This window comes from Leptopilina heterotoma, unplaced genomic scaffold, assembly GCF_015476425.1.
Source record: "Leptopilina heterotoma isolate Lh14 unplaced genomic scaffold, ASM1547642v1 Lhet_33, whole genome shotgun sequence".
NCBI lineage: Eukaryota > Metazoa > Arthropoda > Insecta > Hymenoptera > Figitidae > Leptopilina > Leptopilina heterotoma.
Genome location: NW_025111022.1, coordinates 455,674 through 479,341, shown reverse-complemented (window position 1 = coordinate 479,341; position 23,668 = coordinate 455,674). Strand labels below are relative to the sequence as shown.

General features: G+C 24.1%; 1 protein-coding gene across 7 annotated transcripts in view; it reads left to right on the top strand.

The window, feature by feature from the left end:
• The window catches only part of LOC122505008 (frizzled-2-like), a 446,077-nt gene that overhangs the window by 374,994 nt on the left and 47,415 nt on the right, over nt 1-23,668 (top strand). Inside the window, exon 1 of one of the 7 annotated variants that reach the window (XM_043616406.1) lies at nt 7,475-7,884. The exons of the other annotated variants lie outside the window; for them this stretch is intronic. The gene's annotated coding sequence lies outside the window, so the exon portion shown is untranslated. Of the gene's footprint in view, nt 1-7,474; nt 7,885-23,668 lie in introns of those variants that run through there. 7 annotated transcript variants of the gene reach the window in all.

The following is a 23,668-nucleotide window of genomic DNA, read 5'->3' as shown; positions in this document are numbered from 1 at the left end:
AAAGAAAAAGAGAGAAAGAAAGAGAGAGAGAAGGTACACCGTATATACAAGAATCGTGTATACGTTGAATACACGCGTGAGTGAACTCCCACACGCGTCAATGGCACCTACACCTCTTTATTCCACTATATACTCTTTAGGCCTTCTACTCCAAAGGAACTTATGGCTGGTGAGGGGGATAGACACGTTGACGACATATAGTGGTGGCAAAAAACAGGGTCGGTCAACTAGTTTTTCCCCATATATACACATATCTATATACATATTTATTGTCATTCCGAAAATTTGCATAATGCCTAGACTATTTATAATATATATTACAAATGTCCGTAAAACTATCTATCTTTCACTATAATTATTACCTACCTGAGTTTAACTTCAAGTTTTATGAGTCAGCAGATAATATTTATTGTCGACAAAATTTTGCCTGATTGCTGGAAAATGCTATATTCTTGATTGCACTGGGGAAAAAAAAAGAAAGAAGTTTGCATATCTAATTACAGTTGAGTTAAATGACACACTCAACTGCAAATGGAAAAGTGATACCTGCGCGCGCGAAGTGGGCAGAAAAATAAGAACAATTCATTATATGTACGAGAAGTGTGTGGCAAAAAAAATTTTTTTTATAGTATAAAGAATTATTTTTCCATAAATCTAAGATTTAGAAAATAAAAAAAGAAGAAAAAAATTATTTTTCCATAAACCTAAGATTTAGAAAATTGAAAAAGAACAAAAAAAACTATTTTTTCATAAACTTAAGATTTAGAAAATTGAAAAAGAACAAAAAATTATTTTTTTAGTATGAAGAATTTATAATAATTGAGAGAAGAATTATCTCAATTGTCAGAAAAAAACAGAAACACGAAAATAATTCTTCATACTACAAAAAAATTATTTTTCCATCACCTAAGATTTAGAAAGTATTTATAAAAGAAAATTGACAAACCAACAATTAAAAAGTAATAGTAGAAAATTAGACAGAAAATATTTTGGGGATAAAATATTTTCCCATAATTTTGCATAATTTTGTTTGAAGGAAATTTGAATTTCGCGCCATTATAACTCTGGAAGTTGCCGTCCAGATGGCGTGAAAACTCTCTCATAAACGAGATTGATTTCTTCGGAGTATAAGACGACTTTCTATACAAGAAAAAACGATCAAAGAAATTTTTAATATTTTTTTACAGTAAAAATCTAAACTGTTTAGAGTTACCATGCATTTTTTTTACTTATTTTTCACTAACTAAAGAGTAAATTTTACTAATTTCGAAGTCAACTTCAGTAAAATTAATTCGGAACTAATAAAACTTACTTTGCAATGAAGAGTTATTTTAAATTTTTTTCTGCTTAGAAATAGAGTTCGAATTTTTGAATAATAAACAATTCATTTTTGAAATATTTAAAATACTTTTTATATCAAACGACTAAATCTAAAAGAGTACAAATTCGTTAACTAACAATTAAAATAGTAATAATTTCTATTAATTGAAAGTCATTTTTACTAAAATTTTGGTAAGAAAAATCAAAACTATTAAACAACGTAATATATAGTACAAGATTATTGCAAATTAGTAGAAGTCGGTAGTATTTTTAATTAGTACTTTCCCTCTCTCACAGGAAAAATCATATGAGAATTTTTTCTATTTTTCTGTTACTTTCATTAAAATTGTAGTAAAAAAATTAAAACTACAAAAGAAAATAGAAATAGAAAAAAAAATGTTTCTAAAAATTATTGAAAAATTTTAGTAATATGAATTAGAAACTCAATATTTAATTTACTAATTTCGATTTAGAGAAATATTAGTGACAATGGTAGGTTGGTCATATGGTAGTCATGGTAGGTTAGTCACTTTTTATAAAAAATATTTTCTAATTCTTTTTGTTTAAAAAAAGCGATTTCTAATGAAATCTGTTTTCTAAAAAAAGTTTTTCTAAGAAGTTTTGATTTCGAAAAAAAGTTTTTCTAAAAAGTTATGATTTCTAATAATTATTTTCCAATAAATTTGTAAAATTCCATAATTTTGATAAAAGTTAGAAAATTCTGCATGTTTACAAAATTCTAAGTTTCTTTTTGAAAAAGAAGAACAAAATTTTATAAAATTACTATTTCTTCTCATAATTTCTTAACAAAATTCTGTTCTTCTTTGAAAAAAAAAATAATAATTTGCATCATTTTTATACAAAAATTTCCAGAATTAATTTATTTATAAAACATTTTTTATAGAAAATTTTAAATGTCATTAGGAAAAAAATCCTTTTAATTTCTATTTGTTAACTAGATTATCAGATATATAGATTTTTAACTAGATTATTTTTAAATTTTGTTAAAAAATTTGCATAATTTCCATTTTTTATTACAATTGTTTAACAAAATCTCCAGTACTTTTGTAAAAGAGTTAAACAATTTTCCCAAATTTTATTTTTTAATCATATTATTGATCGTCATTACAAAAATTAAATATTGTTAGAAAAAAAATTTTGAAAATTACCTTTATTAGAAAATAAAATTTTTCGAAAATGACCCTTATTAGAAGAAAGAAAATTAGAAAATCACCTTCATTAGAAAATAGTTTTTTTTAGAAATTCACCTTTATTAGAAAATAATTTTGAGAAAATACGTTCTAGAAAAACTGTACCTCAACCAATACTCATTAATAAGAATTTTGACAAATTTTTAGCTATTTTTTACTAAAACTTTTATAAAAAAAATTAAAACTACAAAAGAAAATAGAAATATTTGACTAAAAATTAGTCAATATTTTTTAGTAATGTGAATTAGTGACCCAATTTCCACTACTTCAGATTTAGAGAGGAATTAATGAAAATTGAAGAATTAATTCACGTTAGTGACAATTTTGACTAATTTTCGGTCATTTTCCACTAAACTTTTTCTAAAAAAAAATTAAAGCTAAAGAAAATAGAAATATTTGACTTAAAATTAGTGAATACTTTTTAGTAGTGTGAATTAGTGCCTACAATTTTTATTAATTCAGATTTAAAGATGAATTAGTAAAAATTTTAAATATTGTAAATATTTGTAAATTTTTTAGTCAAATACTCATTCAGAGTAAAAAAAATAATTTACTGCATAAAGAATTTATAACACTAAAAAATGCCCTGAATACTGCTAAAAAAATTGGAAAATGTAACAGAAAATATATTACGAAAGAGTACGTCAGATTAGCCACGGGGATAAGAGTGCAAGATTCTAAGCAACCGGCGAGACTCGAGTTCAATTCCTCCTCTAGAAGAAATTTAAAAAAATTGAAAACATAAGACATAAAAGTATATTATTTCAATAAAATTCAATCATTTTCTACTACAATTTAGACGAGAAAAAATTACTAATAATAATAGATTCGAAAAAAAAATTGAATAAATTTAAAAAAATGATTTTTTTCAAAAAAAAAAAAAAATATTCGAAATGTAAGAGAAATCATTGCAAGCAACAGATTTCAATAAATGCACAGTGAATGCAAATGATTGTAAAGTGAAGGCAAATTATCGCAAATTAAATGCAAATGATTGCAAACTGAATGCAAATGAATGCAACTGATTGTATATTGAATGCCAGTGACTTCATAAGATTGGAATAACATTTGTAAACCAATAACAAAAGTTATTTGAAACTTCCGTGACTATATAGTCAAACTTGGTAACGAAAAAAAAATTTGGTTTTTAAATTTATTCTCTCTTTGTTATTTCATAAATTTTTTTTCTCTTTCTTTCTTTTTTTTCTTCTTTCCTTTATTCTTTTTTACATTTTTCTTTTTTCGTTTTTCTCTCTTTTTTTTCATCTTGAAAAGACAATTTCAACAGAATTGATTCCACAAAAGTGTTCTTAATCAAAGAAGAATATATAAATTTCGAAAACCCTTTCACTTACAGTTTATATTGTAATATCCCTCTGACGCAGTCTTTTAATATTTTCCTCGACTCATATCATTCTAAAAGCACTGTCCATTTTCTGATTGCAGAAAAACTACTGAAGCCTGTTCACAGCTTCTATTAAAAATAAAGCACCTGCTTTTAAATCGTCGAATCATGAAAATTATTTTTTCCTAAATTAAGAAACAATTCCATTAAGCGGATTGTCTTTTTAGTGGGATAAAAAATATTTCCAATGTCCTTTCATTTTTTTTTTTTGAATTTGGTAAAAATGAATCATTATTACAAACAAGAATGTCATAAATCATAATAAATAGTATATAAATATTTCGAATTCTATACAAACACTTAATAATGAAATATACTTTCACATTCTACGATTATCATTATTCACAAGTAATATTTTTCATGTGAAACAAAATTTCACTGAATCTCAATTTTTCCAAGAGAATAGAGAATTAAAATATATGTATATAAGGAGTAACTTTTAAGAATGTGTATATATATTTTCTTGAAAGTTATTTCTATATATATATTTTTTCTCAGATTGAAAAGTTTTTGAAGAAAATGCGCCCAATTCTTCTATTCTCATGAGAAATGTTGCCTAAAGGAACTTTTTGAGCCAGTTTCATTTCTTTTGTCCGTTAAGAATTTTTGCTCGGAAATTTTTGAAAGTTATATTTATTTGCTTAAAAAAGAAATGAAAATGGATAAGATGAACGTACATATATATACACGGGAGTTGTGACAAAAGTTTTATATAGAGAAAAATAACGTTATCACGAGACCCTCTCACGCGATAAGATACATTCTAATTATAATGAATTTATTAGAGAAAAAAAAGAGGAGTCTTTTCAATTTATGGTACTTTTTTTCTTGAGATAGAACGTAAATTACGAGCTTTTGCATTTCGAAAAGGAGATATCATCTCAATAATACGGCTATTATTGGCAATACTCTTTGACTGTATAGTGCGGCTTTTTCTGATAATTTAGAAGAGTTTTTTTTAATTGCTCTTGAAGGAAAAGAACAAACTGATTGGTTTAGTTCCAATTATGATGTTTTGTAAATTTTTTTTTTTGGGATATTCAACTATTTAGGGGATGAGAATATTGTGGTTTTACGACAGTGTTGCTTTTTGGTCTAATTTTACTCCAATTTCACTCAGGAGATACAATTTCACTCCAGTTTTACTCCAGAGTTAAAATTTTACACCAATTTCAGTCCAAAGTTACAGTTTTACTTCAGTTTTACTTCAATTTAACTCATGGGTTAAAATTTTACTCCAGGTTTACTCCAGAGCTACAATTTAACTTTAATTTTAATCCAGTGTTTATATTATATTCCAATGTTACTCTGAATTTAAAATTGTACTCCAATTTCACTCCAGAGTTAAAATTTTACTAAAATTTCACTCCAGAGTTGCTATTTTACTTGAATTATAGTCCAGAGCTGCATTTTTACTCCAATTTGAATCCAGAGTTACAGGTTTACTTCAATTTCAACTCCAGAGTTGCAACGTTACTCTAATATTACTCCAATTGAACTCTGGTGTTAAAATTATACGCTTATTTTACTCCAGAGTTAAAATCTATAACTTTCATTTCACTTCAGCGTTACATTATTACTTCAGTTTTACTCAAAAAACAAATTTTACTCCAGTTTTCCACCAGAGCTACAATTTAACTCCAATTTAATCCAGAGTTTAAATTTTATTCCAATCAGGATTAAAAATTTTTCTCCAATTTCAATAGAGTTACAGTTTTACATTAATTGTAATTCCAGACTTGCAATGTTTTACTCGCATTTTACTCGAATTTTAATCTAGGGATGAAATTTTACTCCAATTGTCGTCCAAATTTAAAATTATACTCCAATTTCACTCCAGAATTAAAATTTTACTAAAATTCTACTCTAGACTTGCAATTTTACTCCAATTTGAATCCAAAGTTAAAGGTTTACTTCAATTTCAACCTCAAAGTTTTAACGCAACTGTAATTTTACTCTAATTGTACTCCAGTCTTAAAATTATACTCCTATTTTACTCCAAAGTTAAAATTTCACTTTAATTTCAATTCAAAGCTTTACTCCAGAGCTACAATTTAACTTTAATTTTAATCCAGTGTTTATATTATATTCCAATGTTACTCTGGATTTAAAATTGTACTTCAATTTCACTCCTGGGATAAAATTTCACTCAAGTTGTCGTCCAAATTTAAAATTATACTCCAATTTCACTCCAGAATTAAAATTTTTCTTGAATTTCACTCTAGACTTTCAATTTTACTCCAATTTGAATCCAGAGTTACAGGTTTAGTTCAATTTCAACTCTAGAGTTGCAATGTTACTCAAATTTTACCAAAATTGTACTCCAGTGTTAAAATTATACTCCAATTTCACTCCAGAATTAAAATTTTACTAATATTTCACTCCAGAATTACAGTATTACTTAACAATTTAACTCTAATTTCAATCTAGTGTTTCAATTTTATTCCAATTTCACTCTGGATTTAAAATTATACTCCAATTTCACTCCGGACTAAAATTTTACTGAAATTTCACTCTAGAGTTGCAATTTTTCTCGAATTTTAGTCCAGAGTTATAATTTAATTCTAATTTCACTCCAAAGTTATATAGATTTACATACTTCAATTTTACTCCAGAGTTACGATTTTACTTGAATTTAATCCAGAGTTAAAATTTCACTCCATATTTACAATTTTACTTCAATTTCAATCCAGGGATCAAATTTGACTCCAGCTGTCGTCCAAATTTAAAATTATACTCCAATTTCACTCCAGAATTAAAATTTTTTTTGAATTTCACTCTAGACTTTCAATTTTACTCCAATTAAAATCCAGAGTTACAGTAGGTTTAGTTCAATTTCAACTCTAGAGTTGCAATGTTACTCTAATTTTACTAAAATTGTACTCCAGTGTTAAAATTATACTCCAATTTCACTCCAGAATTAAAATTTTACTAAAATTTCACTCCAGAGTTACAGTATTACTTATCAATTTAACTCTAATTTTAATCTAGTGTTTTAATTTTATGCCAATTTCACTCTGGATTTATAATTATACTCCAATTTCACTCCGGACTAAAATTTTACTGAAATTTCACTCTAGAGTTGCAATTTTTCTCGACTTTTAGTTCGGAGTTATAATTTTACTCTAATTTCACTCCAGAGTTACAATTTCACTCTACACTGTAATAAAAGAATAAAATTTTAACTCAAGTGTCAAAATTCACCTCATCAGAGTGACTCTTCTTCACTCTTCGATTTTTCCACAAAGTAATTTCCCAAGTCCTGTCAAATCTTCCAAAAGAGATTTTACACCTCAAAGAGTGAAAATTAACTCCGAAAATTTTGAAAAACAACAAAAACTTGGTAAAAATTGAATTTTTTCTCAATTTTCCCCTATTTTCTCGTCTCTCTTTCGTATTTTGAGGAAAATTTCTTTTGAATCCGACCCTGGAAAGGAGGACTGACTGGGTAAGCAGGCTTAAAAGGGGGAGATAGAGCGATGGGAGAAGGGGGGTCGACGCCAGTGTTTGTGCCACGCTCCTCCATCGCTCTCGCTCGTTTCTCCTCTTGCCACGCTGCCCGTTTAGTGCGTTCCCGTTCGCCAAAGGGGAAGGTTCTTTTCCCTCGATATTGTCTCGCACGTGCCAAAATCGATCACACCGTCTATTTCCCATAGAATCATTCGTCGCGAATTAATTGCTCCGCGGGGGTTTTCCTTTTCGAAAAAAGAGTTTCTCCTACTTTTCGAATAAATCAAAAATCAACGCAAAAAGGAGGAAATTTGAGTTCAGTGCACTTGTGAATGATAAAAAAAAAAGTTGAAAGTGAATATTCAAAAGAAAAAGAAATTTGAAAAATAAAAAAGTTACTCGTTTACCAGGATTGACAAATCATTACTTGTTTCTTGTTTTTTGGAAAAATGGATTAATTGCAGTTATTAGGAGAATAATCCGCCGTTGATAATCAAGGTATTTTAACATTTTTTTGTAACTTTTGTGAAAAAATGAAAAAATTTATGGAGTAAGTGGCATTGAGAATTGGAGGTGAAGTTTTTCGATTTGAAAATTTACTTCAAAAAAAGGATAAACAGAAAAACGGGATAAATGGGAAGTTTACAAAAAGACGGAAATTTTTCTTGAGGAATTAAAAATTTTACCTGGAAGGGCGATAAGTTTCTCTAGAATAGCGAAAGTATTAATTGAAACAAGTAAAAATTTCGCTAATGTAGGGAAATTTGTAGCTTTTTAGATAATGATTTTTTTACGTATTGGGGGTTAATTTACACATACATTTAAGGAACGAAGTGTTAAATACTAAAAGACCTGATACAAAGGGGCAAACTTTACCTCAGTGAGGTTTACAACCCTTGATCAACAATTAAAGAAAAATATATTTTTCAAAAAGGAAATTATAAATTCTTTGGTTGAAAAATTCTTCTTTTGAAAATAGTGGATAGAGAAAAATGTCCCTAAAATTCTGAACCTTTAAACCAACGAAATTTATTTAGTTGGAAATTGAAAGGAAATTGAAGGTAACGATCAAAGAACCGGTTAAAAATTTTTTAAGCTGAAAATCATTGTCCAATAAATAGAGAATTAAAAAGTTTTAAATCATATTTTTTGGAGAACCATTCTCATAATCTTTATTTATACAAATAGAAAATGGTTACTGGAAATTGAAAATTTAAATCCTTTTTTATTTTGAAATCGAGAATTTAGTCTTTAACAATTAAAACCGGTTCTTTAATCAGGACCCTCAATTTGGAGAATGTTATGTGAAAAACTTGGAAATAGTGTGGAATTTAAAAAAAATTTCTAAAATTTTGTCTGATTTTCGAGATTTCTAACAAAATTTTTGATTTAAAAAAATGTGAGATGCATTTTTTTAAAAATACATCCCACAACCCTTCCTCATTATATTTTCAAGTTATTCACAAAAAACTGACTTAATTTATTTAATATTTAAAGGAGAAAAATGATGGAAAAATTAACATTGAAGAACTTACAATCACAAGTTGTTTACTCCAAAATGGTACAAATTTAACGATTTAACTTGTTAACTTAACTTGTTGAACTCCTCTAAAAAAATAATTAATTGACATTTGTTTTTTCTAAAAAAAACAAAAATTCTAATACAAAACCTTCAATTTTTCCATTTCTGACAATAATTTCTTTTTAAATAACTTAATTCTTGAAGAATTATCATAAAATTATAACTTAGAAATTATTTAATGAATAATTTTATTAATACATTTGAAAATTAATTAAATTTTAAAATAGTTTCGTTTACAATTTTCATAAATAGATGAACTTAAAAAGATTTTAATTTTAAATTTGATAAAATTTCAATTTTGAATGAATTTTATTAGAATTTCTAAAGAACTAAAATTTTTGCAAAATTTTTCAAAATTTAAATAATTCTGAAATTAGTTAAATTTTTTAATATATTTATTTAATTCATTACATTAAAAGTAATGAATTTATCGAGGAATTTTAGTTAAAAATACTAAAATAAAATTGAATTTTGGAGAAGTTTCAAATAATTGCAAAATTTTAATTATTTTCAAAATACCTCGAAAAATGTAATTATTTTTCAAAATTTTATTAAAATTCGTCGAAAGAATTTAATTATTTAAAAATTTTTGATAAAATTCTTTATGAGAATTTAAGAAACATTTAATAGTAACATTTAATAATTATTCAATAAATAATTTGTTTTCGTATTTGAATAATTGAATTCTCGTAGAATTTTCCAATAGAATTTGATTTCAGTGAATTTCAGTTAGAATTTTACATAATAATTGAATATTAAAATAATTATAAAGCGTGAATTTTTAGAAATAATTGAATTTTGAAAAAGTTTCAAATTCAAATCTTTGAAAAGTTGAATTTTTCATAGTTTTTAACTAAAAACTCTGTAGAATTATTTTTTTCAAAAAGTTTAATTGAAATTATTCCAAGTTTTTATTTTACAAATATATATTTAATTGAAGAATTTCCAAACAATCGATGAAATTTCGTAAAATTGAATTGTAAACAAATACATTTGAAAATTCTCCGAATTTTTAAAAAAATTATTGTAAATAATTGATTTAAAGAATAATTTGAATTACAAATTCTAGAAAATAATATTTTACTAGTAATTAGTAGTTTTCTAGTAAAAATTATTAGTTTTTTCTAGAAATTAGTAGTTCTCTAGTAAAAATTAGTAGTTTCTACTAGGAGTTACAGTTTTGTATTAAAAATTTAGAAGTTTTCACTATCAAATAGTAGTTTTCTAGTAAAAAATAGTAGTTTCTACTAGAAAACAGTTGTTTCTACTAGGAGTTACAGTTTTTTACTAAAAATTTAGTAGATTTCTACTAGTAATTAGTAGTTTTCACTATCAAATAGTAGTTTTCTAGTAAAAAATAGTAGTTTCTACTAGAAAGCAGTAGTTTCTACTAGGAGTTACAGTTTTTTACTAAAAATTTAGTAGATTTCTACTAGTAATTAGTAGTTTTCTAGTAAAAATAGTAGTTTCTACTAGAAAGCAGTAGTTTCTACTAGGAGTTACAGTTTTTTACTAAAAATTTAGTAGATTTCTACTAGTAATTAGTAGTTTTCTAGTAAAAAATAGTAGTTTCTACTAGGAGTTGCAGTTTTCTACTAACAATTACTAGATATCTACTAAAAAGAAGTAAAATGTCATGACTTGAATATCACTACTATTGTAGCCAGTCAAATGCCACCAATTCACGTACATAACGAATCCGCACTATTTAATTGCTAAAAAGAACTCCTATTTCAAATTCAGAGAGAACAAAACCACAAAGTAGACAAAAGAGTAAAAAAAAAGTAGACATATTTACAGAAGAAAAAAGAAAAATCATGACCGACGACGATAATTCTGAATTTGCTGCGCACAGCGAAGATAATATGAATGCTGAAGATTTCTTGTAGTTAGAGAGGAGGCAAAGGATGAATCTCTAGCCTCTCTAAGGATATCGATATTGGAGAGGACGATCGCTTATGCATGCCTTGTTCTCTAGCTCTCCAAGTGGATATGTAAAAAAGGAAACATAGCCATTGTTCGGCACGAGTCCTTTGTTCTCATCGAGATTCGCCTTCTCATAGAATCTCTGGAGTCAAGAAGAAAAGAGAGAGAGAGAGAGAGGATTTGAACCCGGGGTGTATTCGACATTAAGGGAGTTAGTTGGTAGTCAGTCTTGCCTTTTGGTATTCCACAGTTTCTACATCTACCTACGAAATGCAAAGAGAAGCAACAAGGAAGCAAAGTGCACACCGAATGTATATCACATGCACGTGTCTCTTTATTTTCTCTTCTCGTCTCTCATTCGGGGAGTCCCCGACCATTTTATAATACATATACACACGAGAACTTCGGAACATTGCTCCTTTACCAGTTGTGTGTGCAAGCATCGACAATTGGCAGAAGAAGAAAAATGTCAAAACAAAAAAAAATTGCAAACCAAACGGCAAAAAAAACTAGAGTCGAAATTTGTACTAATTGATAGTAAAAATTACTAATTATTAGTAGAAAATACTAAGTGCTAGAAGAAAATTACTCATTTTTCGAAGAGAACTACTATTTTCTGATTGAAATCTACTAATTTTTAATAGAAAACTACTAATCTCTAGTAAAAATGACTAATTATTAGTAGAAATCTAGTAATTTTTAGTAGAAAACTACTAATTCCTGGTAGAAACTAATACTTGCTAGTAAAAAATTAATAATTATTAGTAGAAATCTAGTAATTTTTAGTAGAAAACTACTAATTCCTGGTAGAAGCTAATACTTGCTAGTAAAAAATTAATAATTATTAGTAGAAATCTACTAATTTTTTACTAGAAAACTACTAACTTTGAACTAGAAAATTATTAATTGCTTTCAGAAACTACTAATTGCCATTAAAAACTTCTAAGTGCTAGTAAATATCAGCTTATTTTTCCTAGAAAACTACAAATTGCTATAGTAGAAACAACTATTTGCTAGTAAAAACTACTGATAGTTGATAGTTGAAATCATACTTATTGCTATTAGCAATTTAGTAATTCCTTTTACAAACTACTAATTTTTACCAAAAAACTACTATTTGATAGTGAAAACTACTAATTTTTCCTAGAAGACTACAAATTGCTAGTAGAAACAACTATTTGCTAGGCAAAATTACTAATTGCTAGTAGAAATCTACTAATTTAAAATTTTTAACTCAAAAATATGTGGAGAATATAATAGTATTTTTTAATTTTGCATAGAACGTGAAAAACGTGTTTTTATTGCAATTTTATAAATAAATAATTTAAAAAGAATTAAAATTTTTTTTTACAAAATAAATAGATTTTAAATTGTAGGTTTTAAAAAAAAAATATAATTTTTTAATTCTTAAAATCGGTTAACATAGACCCAAGACAAAAATATATTCATTTAGCACAGTCAAAAATTGCTAGTAAAAACTAGTAATTTTTAGTAGAAAACTACTTATTGCTGGTAGAAATCTACTACATTCATTAAAAAACTACTCATTGCTAGTAGAAGTTTACTATTTTTACTAGAAAACTACTAAATGTTAGTAGAAATCTACTTTTTTTTACTAGAAAACTACTAATGCCTTTTAAAAACTACCAATTGCTAGCAGCAACTACTAAATTTAGTAGAAATCTACTATTTTTTACTAGAATACTACCACTTGCAAGTAGAAACTATTACTTGCGAGTAAAAACTACTAATTGCTAGTAGAAATCTACTAATTTTTAATGGAAATCTGCTAATCTTTACTAGAAACCTACTATGATAGTTGAAATCTACTCATTTTTGCTAGAAAACTACTAATTGCTAGTAGAAATTTTTCTATTTTTACTAGAAAACTATTAATTGTCAGTAGAAATCTACTATTTTTTACTACTAATTCCTTGTAAAAATTATTTATTGCTAGTAAAAACTACTAATTTTTAGTAGAAAACTACTAATTGCTGGTAGAAATCTACTATTTTTATTAGAAAACTACTCATTGCTAGTAGAAATTTACTTATTTTTTTCTAGAAAACTACTAATTGCTACTAGAAATTTACTATTTTTACCAAGAAAATTACTAATTGTTAGTAGAAAACAACTTTTTTTTACTAGAAAACTACTAATTCCTTTTAAAAACTACTAATTACTAGTAGCAACTACTAATTTTTAGTAGAAATCTACTGTTTTTTACTAGAAAACTACTACTTGTAAGTAGAAACTGTTACTTTTGAGTAAAAACTACTAACTGCTGGTAGAAATTAATTTCTAATAAAGAAATAATATTTAATAATTTAAATTTAATTTATTTAATTATTTAAACATTATTTTTATAAAAAAACTACTGATTGCTAAAAAAAATTAAATAATGGAAATTAGGCACATTTTCATCACTAAAAAGTCCAAATAACAATTTTTATAGCTGAGTGTCTATATGCTACATTCTGGGATATTGGAAATTAGTACTTTTCTACTAAAAATTAGTATATTTCTACTAAAAGTTAGTATTGTTTCCAAAGCATCAAACCATCGAATAAACCCCAAAGAATTTTTAATTCTTTCACTTTGTTTCCTTTTACAAAAAAAAAAATATTTTGCATATTAAAAAGTATGAAGTTGTAGCTGAAAAAATATATTTAATTTTAATTCAATATAATTTAATTTTAATTAATTTTAATTTAATTTTTAATTTTAATTTAATTTTTAATTTTAATTTAATTTTATTTAATTTAATTTAATTTAATTTTAATTAATTTAATTTAATTTAATTTAATTTTAATTAATTTTAATTTAATTTTTAATTTTAATTTTTTTTTTAATGTAATTTTTAATTTTAATTTTTTTTTTAATTTAATTTTTTTTAATTGTTATTAATTAATTCTTATTCTTCATTGAACAGTAATTTTTAAAAATATTTAGGCAGAAAAAAAATTTCGTTCATTTAAAAATTTAAAAAGTTTAAAAGTTTGGAAAAATTTTAGAGAATTGTTTGTTTTTGGTTTTGTTTCAACAAAGATACTCGATTGCAGGGGATTATTAGAATTATTTAGTATTGGGATTATTGGGAATTATTTAGTAGACATCACAGTATTATTGGAAATTATTTAGTGGCGGAATTATTGTATATAGTGTTATTTAGAGTTAGAATCTGAAATCTGTGTCAATTATTTAGTAGTGGAATTATTTAGTGTTAAAATTGAACATACTATTGGATAGCATCGTGGAAATTATGTACATATAATTATTGTAATATAAACAAGAAAAATCTGATATTTGGAAATGTTTTCATGAATTTTTAGAGTCAAATGATTAGATTATTTATTATTAATTGTACTAGACTGATTTGATAGGTCACGGGGAATTATTTAAATATTTATCGTCTGAATCAAAATTAGTGCTCTCTCAATCTAAATTAGTGAAAGGTCGTTCTCTGAAATTGGAACAAATTTTAGTAATTTTCATTAGTGAATAATTTATTGGTTCATAATTATACAATATTTAATAATTTATTAGTAAATAATTATTATTCAATCTAAAATTACTAAAAATCGACTGTGAACGTAAAGTAAAATTTATTAGGAAATCAATAAAATTTTTCTTTTTGGTTTTCATTCATAAACTGCTCTCTACATCGGAGTTAGTAAAAATTTATCCACTAATTTAAAATACTAATCATTTTTTTAATAATCTTTAGTAAAATTTTACTAATTTTCAGTAAAATTTTACTAAATTTAAATTAATTTAATGTTTTCTTATAAATTTTTAACCCAAACTCTAATAATATTCTTTAATTCAAAAATTAAATTTTTATTCTTTATTTAGTTGAAAAAAAAGTCTCTCTGCTTAATTAATTTCGAAACGGTATAGTAAAAACCCCACCCAACTATAAAAAAGAAAAATTTTCCCAATTCTCCGCAGTTAAGTTTCACACACAGAGAAATTTGCTTCCTTAAATTATATACAAAAAGTTTACATCAACGAAGTAAAAATAAAATAAATAAAATTTCTAATTGCAAACGTAAAAATACGAGTAAAAATGAAAATAAAAATGAATATATAGGAATGAAAATAAAATAAAAATAAGAATGAAAATAAAAATGAATACAAGATGGAAAATAAAATAAAAATACGAATGAAAGTAAAATAAAAATAAAAAATTATTTACTTTTTGTTCTTGGAAAAAAATTTGTTCTCTTTTTGCATAAAAAAAATTTAATTTCATCTGTAATTTCACTGAAAAAATCAAAGTATTAAATAAAATAAAGAAGAGAAATAAAGAAATAAAAATTTTCCTCTCGACTTTATGAAAAAAAAATCCCTTAACAACAATAATTTGCAATTTTTCTAATGATTCTTTATTTCTTTGATGAATAGAAATATAATAATTGAGAGGGGACATTTCTATTCATCATTATTAATGAAAAGAATGATAAACACATAAATTTTACGACATACTTAAAACTTAATGGAGGGTTATAGATATGAATATAATAATGCGAACAGTTATATGTACATATACGTGACAGTGGTAAAATTGTTTCTAATCAAGACAAATGACTGCTTAATTAAACCCATTGTTTTCGTATTATTTTATTCAAATTTTTTTTCAAATACATTTTTTAATTTGAATTTTCCTGGAATTATTCACAATATTGTTCGATCATATGATTAATTTTTCAATTCTTATTTTTTAATTTCCTTTTTTCTTCTATTTCCCAAATTTTTTCGTTCGTTAATTTTTCAGTAAACCAATAATTTGCTGAATTGGCTCGTTAAATAATTTCGAACGCTTTTAAATTAATTGACCCTTTTAATAAAGAAAAAAAAAGAAGAGAGAGAGAGTCTAAGTGTTTTTTAATTTAAAAAGCTCTTTTAAAATATCAAAGCTTTTAAAAAATTTTAAATTTCTTTGCAAATATAAAAAAGTCTTTTTAATTCGTTGAGTTTACATTATGCATGCACTCAGTTCAAAATGCACTTGAAAATTAAATTATCGTCTGATTTTATAATTCGATTTCACTTTGAAATATGGGTTTCTCAAATTTGAACTGCCCTTTACAGTGAGTAAAATTTTCGTAGTGTGTGTGTTTAAACTGCTGTTTGATGAATCGTGTTTTTTTTTTATTAAAATCGCAAAACTTTTATTTGTAGAAAAAAAGAATAGTTTTTATTTTCTAAATATTATTTTTTTGACCTTGCCACGAGACGAGTGGATGAAAATATATGGCGTAGCTATTTTATTACAGTATTTCTCTCGTTAATTTATTTTTTATGTGAATTTAGTGGAGGACTAATTCTGGGAGCTGAGGTCTCCTAAAAATGAATTCTGAAAGTTTTATTAGAGTCTTGCGGTTGTTATCATTTTGAAAGACTTTTGGTAAAAATTTTTCTTAAAACCTTTTTAATAATTTTTGTTAGAAATCTTCTTAAAAGTCTTTTAAAATCTTTTTAAATTCTCTTAAAAAATGTTTTTAAATCTTAAAATTCTTTAAACCTTTTTTGAATCTTTCTAAATTTTTTAAATGTTTCTAAATTCTTTTCAAATCTTTTTAAATCTTTTTAAATCTTTTTAAATTCTTTTAAATCTTTTTAAATCTTTCTAAATTTTTTAAAATCTTTCTAAAATTTTTTAATCAATTTAAATAATTTTAAATTTGTTTAAATTTTTTTAAATCTTTTAAAATCTTTCTAAATTGTCCTAAATGTTTCTTAAAAAAGAATTCCCTGGAAAATATTTAAAAAATAATTCTGGATGAGTAGGAAAAAAATAATCTTGAAATCAATATATGTATGTAATTTTTTTTTTCGATCTGCAACGGGAAATATTATTCGCAATCAATTAGCAAAATCTTTTTAAAAGTTAAAATAACGATTTCGAAAGTTTGACATAATATTAATGATGAGGGCAATGATTATTATCATGTTCGGAATTTAAGTACCAGCGAATTTCGATAGTGAGAGATAAATTATGGGTCTAATTTAAAGCCAGATATGCTAATGTTTTATTCAAATTATTCATAATTGTAAAAAAAAAAAGATGGAATTATACAAGACGCAAATTAATTCTACTACTTTTACTGCAACTTTAAAAATTTGTTACATTTTTTATCATGACAGGTTCATTATATTTTATTTTATTTTTTTTTTATTTTGAGTATTTTCTTTGTTCTTGTTTTCTGTATCATTTTCTGTATTATTTTGTTTCTGTATTTGTTTTTGAATTTCTATTTTTTGAATTTTTAGATTCTTAATTTTTATTTGTTCTATTTTCTGTACTTTTTCTACATTTTTTTATTCGTTTTATTTTTTTTTATTTTTTCTGCATTTTTATTTTCTTAGTTTTTTATTTTTTTAATGTTTATTCGTTTTACTTTCTGTATTTTTATTTTTGTTAATTTTTATTCTTTTTGTTTTCTGTATTGTTTCTTGATTTTTATTTTCTCAAATTTATTCGTTTTACTTTCTGTATTTTTTCTTGATTTTTATTTTTTAATTTTTATTCGTTTGGTTTTTTACATTTTTATTCCATTTTTTTATTTTCTTGATTTTTATTCGTTTTGTTCTCTGGATTTTTTTATACATTTTTAATTTATTTATTTTTCTTTTCATAATTTTCATTTGTTTCATTGTCTATATTATATATTTTTTGTCTTCATTTTTTTCTTATTTATTTTCAATTTTTTAATTTTTATTCGTATTGTCTGTATTTTTTTTGTACGTTTATTTTATTTGCTGAAAACTTTCTTATTTCTTATTTATTTTCTGCTTAATTTTCTTTATTTTTTAATTTTATTCGTTTTAATTTTCTTAATTTTTATTCGTTTTATTTTCTGTATTTTTTCTTGATTTTTATTTTCTTAATTTTTATTCGTTTGGTTTTTTACATTTTTTCCTACATTTTTATTCCATTTTTTTTTATTTTCTTGATTTTTATTCGTTTTGTTCTCTAACAAGATTTTTTTCTACATTTTTATTTTATTTATTTTTCTTTTCTTAATTTTCATTTGTTTTTTATTGTCTATATTATACATTTTTTGTCTTAATTTTTTTCTTATTTATTTTTAATTTTTTAATTTTTATTCCTCTTGTCTGTATTTTTTTTTGCACTTTTATTTTATTTGCTGAAAATTTTCTTATTTCTTATTTATTTTCTGCTTAATTTTCTTTATTTTTTCTGCATGTTAATTTTATTCGTTTTTATTTTCTTATTTTTTATTTGATTTGCATTCAATCTTTTTTCATTTTTTCTGCATTTTAATTTTATTTGTTTTTATTTTTTATTTTATTAATTTTTAATTTTTATTTTATTAATTTTTATATCATTTCCTTAGTTACTTTATCATTGATTATTTCCAATATTGAAATAAAAACTATTATCAACAATTTGAAAAAAAATAAATTCAATTTCTCTCCACAAATGAATTCGCATGTAATGAAAATATTTTTTTGTGAATACAAAAGTTTTTTCTAGACAGAATCATAGAAATGAAATTTTCATGTGTGAGTGTGTGTATTCGTAGGGAAAAAGCTTTTTTTTATGAACATTGTGCACCGATCGTTAAGCATTATGCTCGGTGAATAGTAAGAGAGCAAAATGGAGTGATTACAATTCTCGCGCCACGGTCAGCGACCGGAAAAGCGGGCTTGTATATGTGAACACTTCTTTTTCTTTGATGCTATTTTGCCTATATATCGCAATGTGCGCTCTATGGAAGTTTAAACTTGAATTGAAAACTCTTTTCTTGCAAAACAATTTCTCAAATGTTTTCGTTCGCGAATTGAACACTAAAAGGAATAATATAGCAAAAAAAAAAAAAAATTTAACTCTCTTGAAAAGTGATTCTCATTTTTGTGGCATTTGACACACCAAAAAAAAACAATAAAAAAACAATGACAAAAAAAATCTATAAAAGGAAAAATACAGCAAAAATAACAAACTTATAAAGCACTTTTTCCTCTATTCTTCATAACTTCTAATTTTCACACTTCTCTCCTTTTTAACGCGCTTATATTCCCACATATTCTTCAACAAGTTTGCCTTTCCATTTGCCACTTAATTGTCAATTTAATTCCAACACTCAAGGAAAATTTATATTTTACTTCAAATATAATTTAAGTTAAATAAAAGTATATTTGTCTCGAAGTCTAATTAATTATTAGTTTCAAAATATACATTAAAATTGGAAAAATATTAATTTGTTTTAAAAATAGAAACTAAAATTAAAAAAATGATTTCTTTCAAAGTAGAAATTTTATTCGGTCAAAAAATTTGAAACAAATGAGTCTTTTTCTAGCTGAAGAACAGACTGTTCCAGCCCTTTTTATTTATTTTCATCCCCCCTCTAGTGTTATACTAGCTGCTGTGATTCGATACTTTTTTCATAACAATGAAAAATAGAATTTAAAAATATTCAACTTTATGAAAACTGATATTTTTTGAGTCGTGTAATTCAAGTGAAGTGGATATAATTATTCATTCTCGCGCAAGTTACTCAAATTCCTTCATAGAATAAGAATGAGAAATAAAAAAAAATTGTAAATTGTTTTCTTTTTCAAATTGCATAAAATAACTATAATGGATAATTAAATTTTCTTTTGGCGTTGAAAAAGCAAAAAAAAAAAAAAAAAAAAAAAGACGAAATAAAATATAAGAAGTTTTGAGCAAGTTTTTCCGTTATAGCCATGTTGTGAAACGAGGTCCTTATTTACAGGCGAAAGCCTACATAGAACCGGTTAATACATTATATCCTGATGCTTCCTCCTGGTATCTCCAATATTGTTCCGAGTGTTTTCAATTTCACACTCTCATGGACGCAAGCGAACGTCTTCGAGTCACTCGATACATTAATGCATTTCATGTGATTTCATACACGTATTTTGCAACACAACACCAAAATAATCATTGAGCATATTCTTATCTCTAATGACTCAGATCATTTCATTTATCGTCTTGTCTGTGTCTGTGTGTGTGTAGCTTCATTAAAGAAATCCAATTTTATATTTCAAGACGATGAAGCAAATAAATACGTTTCGTATAGTACATGTCTGTCTATATTATTAATAATCTGACTTCTTTCTGTAAATTTATTCATTTATTTGCTCTTTTATTATTCAGGTCCTAAAGTAGGTAAATTAGCGAAGTTAATTTCTTTATTAATTGGAAATGAAAATATTCGCCTCGTTGGGGAATCGAACTCGGAACCTTTAACACTGTAGACTTGGCCACTAACCACTAGCCTAAACTAACATTAAAATTTAAACATTAAAATTTTAATTAACATTAAAATTTAAACTAACATTAAAATTAAAACTAACGTTACAATTCTTCATACACGGAAAAAAAAGTACGTGAATCCTTCCTTGACAGTGCTTGACTTTTGGATAGGACACAAAATAAAAAATAAATATATATAAAATAAAATTCAGGGAAATGTCAGGAAAAAAATTTTTTGTCAGTAAAGTCGCGGAAATGTCAGGAAAAAAAATTTTTCTCAGTAAAGTCAGGGAAATGTAAGAAAAAAAATTTTTTGTCAAGGAAATTAAAAAAATTGAGACTTTTTTCGACTTATTTTAAAAAATTCTGACTTTTTCGACTTTTTTTTAAAAATATTGAAACAAAATACTAGAATTTTTAATAAAAAAGTGCAACTTACTTTGATTTTTCTAGTGTAAAAAAAAACTATAGACAAATCTTTCAAAAATTATTTTTGTATAATTTTTCTAATTAAATTTTCGAAATATACCTATACATTTAAAAAGATTTGAAATAATTGAAATTTTGTAAAATTTAATTGAAAATAATTGATTTTTTTCAAGTACTATTATTAAGATTTTTGAAAATCAACTTTTGAAGAAATTTAATAGAACAAATTTTGTGAAAATAATTGAATTCTCAAAAGAATTTAATGAAAAATCTTCAAGTATAAATTTATGAAAATGAAAATTAATAAAAACTGGCTTCTTAAAAATAATATTAAAATATTTTTTAAAAAAGAAATTCTTAGAATTTTTTTCATTATAAATTTTTAAAATTCAATTATTTTCAGTATTTTAAAAAATATAATTCCGAAAGTTCAAATGTATAGGTACAAAAAATAATACAAAAATTAAAAGTTTTCAGAATTATTTTTTAAAAACTTGGGAGAAAAAAATCATATTCAAAATGTTTAATTAAATTTCGACTTAAAATTAATTAGTTTATTTAAATTATACAAAAATTCTTTTAAGATATTCAATTATTTTCGAAATATATTACATGATTTTAAAATCTAATTCTTAGAATTATTTTATCATAATTTTTTAAAATTCAATTATCCTAGAACAAAGTGAATAAAAATTTACTTTTTCAGACTTTATAAAATTTCGGAGAAATCATAGTCATATTTATAATTATAATTCTTCAAAAATTTGATGATTTTTATTATTTTTTAAAAATTCAATCATTTTATATTTTTTTAAAGATTTTACCAAATTTCAATTGTTTGGAAATTTATCAATTATATATAATTAAAAAACTAATAAAATTTTATATTATATTATTATTTTAAACTAATATTATCTTTCAAAAATTATTGAAAAATATTTTTAAAAAAATTAATTTTAAGAATTTCTTTATAATAATTTTTTGAAAATATATTATACCTTAAAAACTTCAGAAAAAAACATGGACAGTTACAAATTATTTATTTATTTATTTTACAAATTTACGGGCAATAGAAGTTAGAAAATTCTGTTTACAAAATTTTAAAATTTCTTTTTGAAAAAGAAGAAAAAATTTTATAAAATTACTATTTCTTATCACAATTTGTTAACAAAATTCTGTTCTTCTTTGAAAAAAATAATAAGTTGCATCATTTTTATACAAAAATTTCCAGATTTAGTTTATTTATAAAAACAGTTTTTTAGCAAAATTTAAACATCTATATATTAGGAAAAAGATTCTTATTATTTCTATTTATTAACTAGATTATATTTAGATTTATAGATTGTTAAGTAGATTATTTTAGAATTTTGTTAAAAAATTCGCATAATTTCTATTTTTTATTATAATTTTTTAACAAAATCTCAAGTATTTTTTTTTAAAGAATTAAAAAATTTTCGCAAATTTTATTTTTTAATCATTTACATATTGATCGCTATTACAAAAATTGAATATATTATTAGGAGAAAATTTTTTTAAAAATTACCTTTATTAAAAAATGAAATTTTTAGAAAATGACCTTTATTAATAATAAATAAATAAAAAATTAGAAAATACGTTTTAGAAAAATTGTACCCCAACCATTTAAATAATTGAATTCTAGAAGAAATTTCGGAAAATTATTTAAAATAATTGATTTAAAGATGAAATTTAGTTTAAAATTGTAGAAAATAATTGAATTCAGGAAGGGTTATAATTGTAATGTTTAGAAATTATTAAAATTCATAAACTTTATACTCATTTTCCGTAAACTTTCATATTTTCCTATAAAATGAGCTTTGTCAAGAAAAGTAATTTTCATATCAGTAAATTGTCAGGAAAATGTCAGGGAAATTGCTAAACTGAAACTTGTCCCCCCCCCCGGCTTAGAGGGAGAAAATGTTAATTAATACATTTTTGAAAATAAAAAATTATTCAAAGTATTAAAAAAGTATCATTTACCCAATTTTTGTTGAATAGAAATTATAATAGAAATTGTTTAAATAATAATTCGAAATTTATCAGAGAATAAAATACACAAAGGCAAGTACAGTTGGTTGTAATTATAAATTTCAATTTTAAAAAAAACTCAATATTATACTCGTCGAAAACGTGTACGACAACTAGTTATTATATACTTTAAATCCTGGGGGGTATATACTTTAAATGTAGTGGGGAATATACTTTAAATATTTGGGGAGGGGGGAATTACTTTGAATGGGAAAGAAAAAAACTTTGAATCTTGGGGGGGAAAAAACTTATTCAGTAGTTGGGACAAAAAAAAGTGAATATAGAAAACAAGAAAAGAAACGAAAATGGGGAAAAATAAACTGGGGGAGTATCTTTCTCTCTCTCTCTCTCTCTCACTCTCTTTCTCGAATGTCTTGAGTGTTTTCGACGAGAATACTCATAATTTAAGAGTCTTATCTTATCGCTATGCAACTGGCGGGAACGAGTGAACACCCTTATAGAAAGATAGAGCTACTCAATTTTACGTGTTTTACATGTAAGCATTATATGAACAGGTTATACAGAAAATGGAGATTAATATTATCGTCTGGAAAGAAAGTCTCTTAGAATTTTTTCTAGAAAATAGTTTTAAATGGAAATGATGATGATGATGATGTTGTTGTTGTTGTTAATGGAATTTAGAAGTTCCTTTAATAAATTTTCTTCCCAAGTACTTGAATTCTTTTTATAAAGAAAAAGTTTTATCATTCTTCTTAAAAATAATTTCAGGAAAAAAAATTTCTTTACGGTTTTTATTGTAAGGATTTAAAAAAACTTTAAGTTTTTTTAAATCCTTACAATAAAAACCGTAAAGAAATTTTTTTTCCTGAAATTATTTATAAAAATTATATAATAATTATAAATATTATATAATAATATAATAATATTATATAATAATATGACATGTAATAAATAATACATATTTCTAAAAAATTAAAAATACCAAAACTATAAACCTTCGCAAAAAAAATTTTTTTTGGAAATTTTTGAATAATTTTGAATATAACAATTAACAATTAAGTCTAAACAAAATTGATTGTAAACATTTTAAA